The sequence below is a fragment of the Cajanus cajan genome, chromosome 9 (genome assembly GCF_000230855.2).
Source record: "Cajanus cajan strain Asha chromosome 9, NIPB_CcT2T_4, whole genome shotgun sequence".
Lineage (NCBI taxonomy): Eukaryota > Viridiplantae > Streptophyta > Magnoliopsida > Fabales > Fabaceae > Cajanus > Cajanus cajan.
The window spans coordinates 8,741,054-8,754,516 of record NC_138525.1 but is presented as its reverse complement, the minus strand read 5'-3'; the positions used below and the strand labels follow the sequence as shown (position 1 = coordinate 8,754,516).

The 13,463-nt window shown below is 38.6% G+C and overlaps 1 pseudogene; it reads right to left on the bottom strand.

Annotated features, from left to right (window-relative positions):
- Positions 1-12,423: 12,423 nt before the first annotated feature.
- On the bottom strand, positions 12,424-13,463 carry LOC109799498 (HMG-Y-related protein B pseudogene; annotated as a pseudogene).

Sequence of the window (13,463 nt, the reverse complement as noted above, 5' to 3'; positions counted from 1 at the left end):
TTCCTCCATAAAAATCTTGTTGGCCTCCTTCCAAGGTTGGAGTCGCCCCTTCAACTTGGCCAGTTCTTTCTGCTGCCCGGCCAAAACCTCCTGCTGCTGACTCCATTTGGGCTTCCAATGGCCCATTATTCCCATGACCCTTTGCAGCATAACTTGGGCAGCATCAAAACTGTCTGTAGGACCGACCTCGTCAATCAACCCCTGGTCCTCGGAACTCAGCGACCCCTGAGGGAAGAACCTCTCCGCGGTCACTCCCGCACTCCACAGAGAATTCAAGTTCGCGGAGTTGCTCACATGGTCCAGCCGCACAGTGTCAAGACCTTTACCGAAGCGGTGGGCCAAATACTTAGTCTGAGGAGGACCCCGCGACGAACCCTCTGGGGGCACCGAAGCCGCAGCAGAAGCCGGCGTCCCCTGCTCAACATCCTGAAAGTCCACCACGGGGACCTCCAAGCTCGCCTACAATAATCAGCCACACGTCAAAAACAAACATAAGGGCCAGGGAAGAGCCACCAAAGAAAATACACAAACACTACTTATCTCGGCAGCCTGTACAGCAGGCTCAGCAGTCCGAGCTTCCCCAGCAGCACGTGTCGCCACCTCGACAGCATTTCCTGCCTGCGAAAAATTCACCCTAAAGTCAGGTAACCAACCAATACAGCAAAGGGCAGATGAAAAGCTTAAAGAACAAAAAACTCACCACCTCGGCAACTTGAGCAACATGCTCAGCTACCTGATCTCCCGTTCTGGCAGCAACCACCCCGACCTGCAAAAGGAACCAACCAGCCTCAACAAGTCTAGCCTAGTCAAAAAGAGACACTCAGAAAAGCGAAATCGCTACCTCGGCAGCCTGTACGGCAGGCTCAGCATTCCGAGCCACCTCTTCAGCAGCCACCTGGGACGACAAACTCTCCGTGAGACCCGCCGTGTTAACATCGGCAATTCGGGAGTTCGCCTCGTCGACACCCGAAGGGACAGAAGGCCCAGCAGCCCCTTTCTCCTCCTTCCTCCTCTTCCGGCTAGCTTTGGGAAGGGGAACCTCCTCCTCTGGGTGGTCGGGAACCTTGAGCTCAGCAACATTGTAACGATGCTTAAGCTCCTTCCACAACTTTCCCATATGGCCTGCAAAACAAAAGAGGGAAATTTGAAGAAAAACAGAAAAACAAACAATCCAGCGACCAATCGAAGGCAAAATACTCACTCTCTAGATCCCTCTCCCTGTGCGCTGATCTCTCGAGCGACAGGATGAACTTGCAATCCAACGGCCGAGGAAGCGCCTCAAGGTCTTTGATGGCTACCAACTCCGCAGCCGTCAACATCGATTGGTCCACCCCATGAAACCTAGACGGTTTGGGGCACCAATAAAATGGGAACTTCGACAACCCACCGAAGTAGAATGCACCATCCTCCGACGGATCGACATCCACTAAGGCGACCCGGAAAAACTTCTGTTTGAAGTTTTTATACGATTGGGAGTAGAGGGTGAACAAACCTCCACCCTTACCCCCATTCAGCGACAAAATACTGTAAGGAGGGACACCCAGCTTCAGCTGGTAAAAATGAAGAAAGACGGGAAGAGACACCTCTATCCCTAAAACTGTACAGAAGACCTCGAAGGCCCGCAAAAAACCCCAACTATTGGGATGCAACTGACAGGGAGTCGCATTGACGTGACTCAAGAAATCACACTCAAACTGAGTAAGAGGGAGACGGACACCTAGGTCCCTGAAGAAACACCAAAATATATAGAAGTGGGGAGAGTCGGTCGACTTCCCCATAAACACACCTTCTCCGGCCTGACAAGGGTCAAGCCGGAGCATTGAAGAAACGGAGGGGTCACAAACCCGCCCCGTCTCCCAAACGGCGTCAACATCAGAACGCGAGCGGAACACACTCTCAACCCCAGCTACGTCGCGCCTGACCCAATCATAACCAGGAACCCCTGGCACTAAATCCTTGGGAGGATCAACCTTCCCGGCAGCGGCCTCTCTAGTGACCACCGCCTTACCCCGTGCTCTGCCTCTCCCCCTAGCAGGCGCAGAAGAACCAGCACCACTCTCCCCAGCCATATAAGAAGAAGAAGAAACGAGACAGACCCCACGAAAACCCGGAGAAGAAGGAAAAAATGAGAGGAGCAGGAAATACCTGGTACTATTCCTCAGAAAATTTACCCTAGCAACAGCTGAGTCACCGGGAACAATGGTGGAAACTGAAAAAAAAATGAAGATGGAAAGATAACGAAGGACAGAGAGAAAAGCGTGCACAAAAAGCCAGAAGAAGCAAGAAGTGAGGAGAAAAGAGGCGCGGGGAAAAGAAAAGGTTCTACCAAAATTCAAACAGCCACAACACGTGTCAGCCAGAGGGTACACTTGAACACGCAATAAATGAGGCCCATTATGACAAAAGGAGCCATCATTGCATAACCGTCACACCCATCAACACGCAGCCCTCGGTTACTGAAACGAGAAACGACACGCGGCGTAAATGAATGGGCCAGCGTATCCAAAAAGTCATTCCCCCTGGTGAAGCTTGGACTATGAAACTTAGTTCGGAACTCGGCACCTCGATGCAAAATTACCCCGGGGGTGTAATATGTGTTGTCAGCTCTATATTTATGACCAGGAGCCCTTGCTCCTGACCGAGTTCACTACTTAACAGAGGTCCTAAGGTCGAGTCCGAACCTAGAGACTACATTCTCCCAACCAAGGTCGAATCTGAACCTTGAAGACCACACCTACCTAGCAAGGTCAAGTTTGAACCCTGTAGAAACAAAAAATGGTGAGGTCTGACCATGAAGCATAAGCTTCCGAAACATCTCATCGGCCCAAAGAGGTCACACCATCAAACAAATGAACGCACAATCTGGCCCTCACGCCACCCTCACATTTCCAAAAAACGGAACAACAACGACAACATGTGCCATCGTAATGAGCAGAAACACGACCCTCTAACAAGTCTGATCTTAACTCCTCGACCCACGGTCTTCGGAGCTCGGGGGGCTAATGTACTATCCGATCTGTGAAACCGAGCTCGGAGCTCGGCACCATGGCACAGGATGATCTCGGGTACAAATTGCATGACGTCAACTCGACACCTAGTGTAAATCATAACTGATCCCAAAGGATCTCGCCCCAGGCGAAATACATTATCTAATCATACTATATCTTATCTCAGGCCCAGAGCCCAAAAACAACCTAATTCACACCAAGGTACGTGCGTTATTAAAATGAGACTCATATTCACACAAACCCTAACTTTAGCATCGGAGTCTCTTTTGCAGGTACCTCCCCCATCTTGGAGCACCAGCACAACACCAAAGGAGGCTCACCGATCTTACTGGACAGGTCATCGCCATAACCAGATTCCGGTAAGAACAGTGTGATTCAACGACGAACTAACTGGAAGATGATGAGCTTGTAAAAACTCGAACACCAAAATGATTGAACGAGAGGGATTCAGAGATTTGTATATGTATGAGACTATGAAATTGATGATGATTTAAAATAATTAATTTGTATTATCTATGATAACAAGATGTATTTATTTTTTGATAATTCATCACAAAAAACACCACAATTAAGTGTGTTTAACTTGAAGAAATTTAAGGATGAGCGACAAGTGTGTGCGAGTGAAAACAGAACACACTAGAAAGTCTTGTGTTAGTTTGAAGGGTTAATTATTGATCTTAAAAGCATAAGAACTACCCACGAAGGATTCTAACTGATGAAGAATTTTGACCAATAAAAAGTTGTCTAAAGTGTCATTGTATAAAGAGTGTTACAAAGATAAATCATAATTTAAAAAATAGAATGAAAATTAAAAATAAAAAATAAAGGGAAAAGAAAAAGGAGATAGTTAAAGATAACTCTTATTTATTATGATTTTACATTAGCATTTATGGAAGTTCACTCTGATTAGGAAGAGAGAGAGAGGGGAAAAGATTAATAGTATATTACACTTTACTTTTTACATTTAATATTACTAATTTATTTTTCTAAAATTATAAATAATTTTTTTAATTGGTTAAACAAATAATTATTGATTAATACTTTACAAATAATTTATTTTCTCTAAGTTATTTTTTATATAACTCAATTATATAATTATTTCTAATTATATAGACTAAATAGTAAATAACATTAATTTTCATACTCTTCCAACAATAGTCCTCAGCAATTGTCCAATTCACGATGACCACCAAAACATGATACCTATAAGGTCAATAATGAACACTAGAGTTCTTGAACCTATCTGTAACCCATGTAATCCAAATTTAGAAGAAGATTTTCAAACGGTCGATTTTGATAATCCGGTTGCATGAACTAAAGAAAATGGTTTAAAATGGGTAATGTCGAATGGTTGCGGGTTAGAAAAGTAAAAATCATGATAACCTGTGTCCGACCGAAAAAGACTTTCTATGTTTAATTTTATAATATTAATTTAATATTTGAATATACTACGTTAAATGTGTTGCAATATGTTTCATCTCTATTGCCTCTTTCCTCCACCGAAGCCACATGCATCCTTTTCATTTGTAGAATCAGTAACTAATTCCCAAATTCTACCTCATCCCTTTTTCCTTTCTCAATCCCAAGCAACTTTCCACTCTTCCCCCACTCCACCCCAATTCACCAATTTCCAGCAAATTCAAACCACCATAAATAAAGTGAGCCAAAATACATATAAGTGCATTGTGTTATCTATTTCTGCAGTTACAAACCTATAAAGGTTTTGTCTTGGTGACATTAATGGAGGTTATGGAAACATCAATCATACCCAACCGATGAATTCATAACCTGTTACATATGAAATTTGCATAAATCAAAGGATCAAATGGTCAGGGTCGATCCCAAAAATTGTTACTCAGCTTACATCGGATAAAGCTTTCTTACTCCAAAAATTGACCAAAGTTGACCGACGTGCACCCTATTGAACACTAACAAAGATAGTGGCAGAAACAAAAAAAGTACTATGCAAAAGGTGCTAGACGAACATCAATCATCTCTTGTCATATCATTCTTATTCAATCATTAAACATTTATATCTTGATAAGACTGTCTATGAACCTTCTATTTTATGACCAATTGAGAGTTTCAAACGAATTTCTTTTCTATTTATTTCTTTTTCACATTTGTTTTTGCCCCACATACTATTAGTTTGTCATACTTTTTCAACTCTCGTATATTTAAGAATAATATGATATAGTTTTAGAATATATTGTTAAAATGTGTTCTTATGGGATTTATATTCTAAAAACTAATTATATTCATTGTGCGTCTCTTATTGGGACCTTTATTTAGAGGAAACATAATTTTAATTTAACCTTTTTAGATAAACATTTCCTAAACATTTTTAGAAAAAGTGTTAGAGAGAAAATGATAGAGTGAATTGTATTGAATCTGAAAATATTGACTATATTTAGGAACACAAAGACGTTGAACTTATATACAATGAGAGAACTAACTAGAGTTAGTATTTAAATCTACCTAAACTAACTCAGTATCCTCTTTATCCCCCCCTCAAACATAGTGTGGATTGTCCATCTACAGTAAGTTTGTCTCTAAGATCAAGAAAGATGGTTGTATTAGGGGCCTTTGTCAACAAATCTGCAACTTGAAGTCTTGCTAGAATGTGTTTGACTATAATCTTCCCTTGAGCTACTCTTTCTCTAATAAACCATAAATCTAATTCAAAGTGTTTGGTTCTGGTATGTAAAACTAGATTGAGGGATAGGAGAACTGCCCTTTGATTATCACACCAAATTAGAGGTTGATTTTTGTTGTTGTGACCAAGTTCTGAGAGAAGATTCTGAACATATTGGATTTTTGCCACCAGACTTGCCATACTGCGAAATTCTGCCTCTGTATTTGACCGAGATACTACCTTTTGATTCTTTACCATCCAAGACACAATGTTGGAACCTAAGTACACACAATGGCCTGATGTTGATCTTAAATCATCTTGATCACTTGCCCAGTCCGAGTCACAATAAGCATATATTTCAGTATCAGTGGTTTTCTTGTAATGTAATCCATGATGTAGAGTCCCTTTGAGATACCAGAGAAGTTTTTTTGTTGTTTTCTAATGAACATCCAGCGGGTTATGCATAAATTGAGACAACCTATTGATTGTGTAAGCAATATCAAGTTGGGTAATGGTTAAATATTGCAGAGCTCCTACTATTGACCTTTACTGACTCGGATCCTGACATGCTTCTATTCCATCATTGGTTAGTTTTGAAGTAGGTGCCATTGGTGTTTTGACAGATTTGGCATTGGTCATGTTGTGTCTGTCTAGAATGTATGTAACATATTTAGTTTGAGAAAGATGAACACCACCTGCATTGTTTGAGTGAACTTCAATCCCTAGGAAGTGATGAAGTCTGCCAAGATCTTTAAGAGGAAAATATTGATAAAGAGCTTAAATGAGACTACATATAGCAATGACTGAATTGTTGGTGATTATCACATCATCAACATAGACCAAAATATATATTGATGTGGTTCTGGATGTGGAAATGAAAAGAGAAGTATCTGATTTTGCTTGTATAAATCCCAATTGAATCAGAGTGATATATAGTGAGTTTCTAAAACCAAGCTCTTGGGGCTTGCTTGAGACCATAAATGGCTTTCCTCAGTTTGCATACAGTATTTGAACTCCCTTGATGAAATCCTTGCGGTTGAAGCGTGTATATTTCCTCCTTTAAATCTCCATTTAAAAAGGCATTGTCTACATCAATTTGATGAATTGGCCAGCCTTTTGAAATTGCTATGGCAAGAACTACCCGGATGCTGACAAGCCGAACAACTGGACTGAAGGTGTCTGTGTAGTCTAACCCCGGTTGTTGATTGAACCCTCTAGCCACTAGTCGAGCCTTGTGTCTAAGGATTGAACCATCTTGTTTATACTTGTTCTTGAATATCCATTTACAGGTTATAGCTTTCCTGCTGGTGGGAAAGGAACTAATTCCCAAGTGCAATTCTTCATCAATGCATCGTATTCAGCTTGCATAGCTTGTTTCCAATGTTTCTGTTCCAAAGCTTGAGCTACAGTTGTTGGTTCATACGTAGCAAGGTAGACTTTAGGCTTGAAGATATCAGCTTTTGCTCAGGTGACCATAGGATGTTGATTTTCCAAAGAGTGATTGGTTGAGAGCATGTCAGTCTGTGTGTTGTCTGGTACTTCTACCGGGTCTGATGATAAATAAGGAAGAGTTGTGCCAGAATCTGCATTCAAGTGATCAATATTGGAAGTGGCTGGAGCTGATAAAGGAGTTATGCTGGAGGAGGTAGATGGAACCAGTGATGTAGGCTGCAAAATTGGAATACTTGGTACTGTATATGATGATGTGGGCATGTAGATTCCTACAATTTTGTTAGTGGAGAAAAACAAGGCACCAAGGAATGTGTCTTCATCAATGATCACATTCCTAGATATGATAATTTTGCCATTATTGGTAAGACATTTATATCCTTTATAATGCATGCTATATCCAATAAAAAGACACTAAGAGGATCTAAAGTCCATTTTATGACTTTTAAAAGGTCTTAAATGAGGATAGCAAGAACATCTAAAAGGTTTTAACAAAAAATAGTTTGGTATTTTCTTGAATAACATTTCATATGGAGACTTTTGTCCAAGAATAGGTGTAGGAAGTCTGTTTATTACATGCAGGGCGATGCTAAAAGCATCAGCCCAGAATTTGTGCAGTAAGCCAGACGAAGCTAAAAAAGTTAAGCCAATCTCAGTAATGTGTCTGTGTTTCCTCTCAATTGAACCATTTTGCTGATGAGTATGAGGGCAGCTTAGTCTATGAAGAATGCCACTTTCATTGAAAACCTTTGTAAGATGCATAAATTCTTTCCCTCCATCAGATTGAAACATTTTAATGTGAGTGCGAAATTGATTTTCAACCATATTTTTAAAGTGATGAAAATGATGTGCAGTCTTGGATTTATTATGCATGAAATATATCCATGTGTATTTTGAATAAGCATCAGTAAAGTGAACATAATATCTAAATCCCTCTCTAGAGACATAATGTGAGGGACCCCAAACATCACTATAGACAAGCTCTAGTGGGGAACTATATACAGTGGAAGAATCAGGAAAGGGAAGAGCATGTGACTTTCCAATGCAGCAGTGCTTACAAACAAAAATATCTTTATTGCTAACAGACAAAGGAACATTACAAGTGTTCATTACAACTTTTACAATTTTCGTAGAGGCATGAGCGAGTCTATTGTGCCATACATCATAAGAGGTCTTAGACCTTTGAACATTCAGAATAGTAGGATCATGAACAACAATATGCTTATGAGTATCAGATTTCATGATTTGCACTTCATCAAAAACATATAAGACATTTTTAAGATCCCCTCATAGAAGAGTTTCCTTCGAATCCTGAGATTTAACAAGGCAATGATGGGTGTGAAATTCAATATAAACCTTATTATCTCTACAAAACTTAGATACACTTAGCATATTTTTGGTTGCTTGAGGGACATGTAAAAGATCCTTTAAAGTAAAAATTTTGGAGGACATAGGAGTAAGAAAATATGATGTACCTGTATGATTAATTCCAATTACTTGTCCATTTCCTATCGTAATCTTTTCTTGACCTGTATAATCAGATTTTGAGCCAAGATTACTCAAATCTGGTGTAAGATGATTAGTGGCTCCAGAATCTAGATACCATTGATCATCATATGTTGTATTTTGAGAGCTCTCATACATGGCTTGCAGTTGTTGTGAGTTCCCTGAGCTGTAAGAATTAGTGGTTTTATTGAAATTAGGTTCAGTGAATTGCTGATCATACTTGTGCCAGCAATGAAAGGTTATATGACCCATCTTTCCACAGACTTGACACTATTGCCTATTACCTCTTCAATAAGTCTGATTTGTTCTTCCCTAGCCTCTGCCTCTTTGAGAGTTTCTTCCATTGCTATTATTATCAAAGCCCCTACCTTGATTGTGTATTGTTTTCTTGCATGAAGATTTCCTTGAGCCAGGTTGACATGGGGAGGTACATTGTCACTACGTTTGTGTTTTTCCAATCTTTCTTCATGAGCCATCAGAAGCGCTTCAATTTGCTCAACAGTGTAGTCTTCAATTCTTATAAGAACAAAGGTCACGAATGGATCATATTCTTCAGGCAGTCCATCAAAGATTGCATCAATGTGTTCGGTTGTATCGAGAGGTGACCCAATTGTTGCCAAGGTGTCTACAATCTTCTTGATTTCAAGAAGATATTGATTGATGGCAGTGGTTTTCTTGATGCCTCTGAGTTGAATCTTGAGTTGCTTAACACGGGCCTTGGTTTGAGAAGCAAAGTATGTTTCCAGATTTCTCCACATTTGATGGCACCACTCGTATCCAACCATTCTTACCTTGAATTGAGGCTCCATGCTTTCCAATAACCAAGATTTGAGCAAATTGTCTTGTTGATCAAAGTTTTCATATTTTGTACTAAGAACCCCTTTTGCTTCTTCTTCATCTGTCTTGTACTGAGGGGGAACGTGAGTTTCTCCAAGGATGTGTTTTTGTAAGCGATACCCTCTGATTGTAGATTCAGCTTATTGGCTCCAGGTGAGGAAGTTATCATCACTGAGCTTGGATGAGATTGGGGTTGAGAAGGTTTGCGAAATGAACAATTTTGTTGGTGTAGAAGCCATGGCGTTTCCCGAAAAAATGAACCTTCAGCTCATGATACCATGTTAGAGAGAAAATGATAGAGAGTGAATTGTATTGAATCTGAAAATATTGACTACATTTAGGAACACAAAGACGTTGAACTTATATACAATGAGAGAACTAACTAGAGTTAGTATTTAACTCTACCTAAACTAACTTAGTATCCTCTTTAAAAAGAAAAGAAAAGAAAATAAATAAATAATGATTGTCATGACTAATTTTAACTTATGTAAGAATTTCTATATATTAGTTCATACATCATCTGATTTTAATTTTCAGAGAAAATTATTTTGTTTTTCATTTTTCTCATAGAATTACATACAAAAAAAATTATCTAATTATGTATATTGGTTAAATATTACGAGTTTCTTTTAACATCTTAATAACCTTCAAATTTTTTTCTTTTTTTCTTTTGGTGGATAAACGAGCCAGAATCTAATTTTTTCTAGTACATTTCAAACTGAGATTTTCCTAATATAGTCATTGTTGATAAAAAGAATCTAACGATTAGAGCCTTTATTCTTAAATTGGAGATGAATACAACAAAAAAATAATATCAAGTTAAATATATATACCAAAGACCAACCCAAACCATTCTTCAGTGATAGTTAGATTGTTTTAACTCATTTAGTCACCACCCACCCCTTTCTTTGAAGTTTGATTAGTAAATTTTCTAGTGTTTTTTTTAGGTTCAAATTGAAGAATATAGTATTCATGAGGGGAAAAAAAAATTTAGATGCATAATGGTCCATACCTAATGCTGCAATCAAGGCATAAATGTTTCTGATACTCAGGTCAGTACTTATTAGAGACTTGGATTTGATTGCTTTGGCTTAATATTTTGCCTAAAAGATATAAACTTTGCTAATTAGTTCCTAAAAATTTCGCAACTTTCTCATTTAATCCCTTTTATAAAAAAAAAATTCTGAACAACATTCTTGTGAAAAAACAAATTTGCTTATCAAAATTTTTTTATGAAATAATCACTTTAAATATTAATCCCTCCGTCCCATAATAAAGTGTCATATTAGAAGAAAAAATAAATTTCTAATTAAGAGTTATGCTAGTTTTTCAATACAATAATAATTACATCTTTTCCATCTATATCTCTAAAATATTATGTAAAATAATTTTTTTATTGTATAATTTCTGACAAAGAGAATTAATCATATGATTAATTTTATAAAATTATTATTTTATTTCATATATTTATTAACTTTTCTTAGTATGTGATAAATAAAATAAGGCAACACTTAATTTTAAAATAGAAGTACATCGGTAGTAGTATTTATAATGGAATGGTCTCTTTAAAGAGTAATTAATACACTCCAAAACCTCCTTCTACATCCTCCTTTGTTGACAAAAATTGTTAGAAATATATAAATGTGTACGTCTTTATATAATCACAATGGTGTAGATTAGGATGCATAAATTATAATTTAAAATGAAAAATTGTAAATTGCAAATTATATATAAATACATATAAGAAATTGTGACTTCTAAAATTGTGATTATATTATTGTCTTGTTACAGATATTCTTAATTCATTAGTTCAAAAACTAATATCACTCACAAAACTGTCATTGGCTAGAGAAGTTTTCATAATCCAATACACGAATAAATCATTCCCCAAAATGTGTCAAACTTCATCAATTAGTCATATAATTGCAATTTACTATGATTAATCACCAGTGCAATTTCTAAACCACCGATTTCTTTCTATTTATCTCTATTTTATGCATTCGTCACTCTTATTTTATCATACGTAATGTTGTCCAGGAATGTTAATGTGTAAAAGACCCTATGAATTGAATGCCAACAAAAATTGCCTATAATTGGTAAAGCAATTACTTAATAGACAGAAGTAATTACTCACAAAATTTGATAAGAATAAGTGTGGACACGTGGGTCTTAATAGTCGACAATACAAACCAAACATTTTCCTAACCGAGTTCATGCTGGAAGTAGCTATAAGTTAATTAAAGAGAAAAACATCTAATTCGAAAATATTAGTTAGTTAAAATATATTATGATGTTTTACGAAGAGTATTCTATATAATAGAAGGGTGGTGAACAAAAATAGATCAAGAACTGAGCATAGCGAACACATCCAAAATACTACGCACAAAACAAACGATTAAGGTTCATCAAAAACATCAATAACGTTTAAAAAAAACGTAAAACTGTATAATTCAATCTCATTTGGATTCGCCCTTCCATGACCCGAAATTTCAATTCTAAATTGTGAGTAGCTCAGAAGATTAATTGCATTTCTGACTCTTCCAATTCGAGTATTTGACAAAAATTATGTCATGGTGAAAGAGAATGGAAAGAAAAGACAGATCCATGGTCAAACCAAGCCAGAGAATTTCCCCCGCAGAGGAGACAACGACATCTCAACACACTCAAGAGGTCTTATCAACAAAAAGATGGGAAGATAGGTTGTACCGTACGAGGCTCCTTCATAGGTTGTTGTCCAATATCAAGCATAGTGTCGAATTTATTACATCACCTTCGATAATCAACAATAGCTACTTCCCCTATCTCTAGAGCCAGGGTACATCGACCCATCATCTTGTTTTAATTACGAATGTAGTACTAGTACTAAATATTGCAATTACTCACACAACAATTAAGGATAAACAACCACATTAAAGTCTTTAACAAACACATTATGGATTTTATAAGGGAACACAATAGGAGAAACCAAACCATCATCAGCTCAAGTCACTGTTCTATTTGATGATTAGAAAGAAACAACAACAAAGCCTCACAATAAGAAGTTAGTACTACATAATTTTATAATGCAATTACATCAACACAGAAGCTACAACACCCACATCCCACATCCATCACTCCTACATAGCATGGTCACTACAACATTTGACACTTAGACAAAGAAACCATTCTATTCTATGATTCAACACTGACTTCTGTCAACTGAGGCTTCACCTTGGGAGGCCTGCCTCTAGGCCTGTCGCTGGACATGGCGGTCGGAGCCGCCACCGACGGTGACCGTGCAATCTTCTTTGGCCTTCCTCTTGGCCTGCCACTTCCAGGGGTGGCCTTAGACTTGGGGGTTTAGCTAGGAGGAGCATTAGGGTCCTTTGGTGGACGACCCCTTGGCCTTGGAGGGGACAGGACAGTGCCAGGTGGCAGAGGAACCTTTGGCTTAGGTGGCCTTCCACGACCCCTCTTTGGTGGGGCACTTGGATCAGCCTTCATGTAGTTGTTCTTCACAAACACTAGCTCTCCACTCTCTTTCATCTTGTTAAGCTGATTACCCAAAAGAGTTGAGTCTGGTAACTCACCATAGGTCGATTCTATGTGTTTTGATATTGCCGATTTGCTCGATCCGGTTGGTTCATTCAGTGCTTCAAGGGCCTTCAATATCAGCTACAACAAAAACAACACTATCAGCATCAGCACCACCAGAGCTAACAAATCATAAGCGTATTCTTACTCACACTTTCTGACTTTCGCTGAATCTTTCTTCTTCATGGGTCACCCTCCAGTCACCAACAAACCCCAACAGGTGAGTTTCCTCCGCCCAGACTACGGCCAGCGACGCTCTCGGTGGTTGACGCCACTGCTCATCACCGCCGTGATCCTGGTGGGGATGGTAGTAGCACTATTCATCCAAGCATTGTGAAAGGCTCTAATTGCACATAGGTAACCACCACCTCCGCCGCCACATATGCCTCCGCAAGAGCAGGTGGTGTTCGACGAAGAGGGGCCGGTGTAGCCTCTTCCTTTTTCCCGTTCGACAT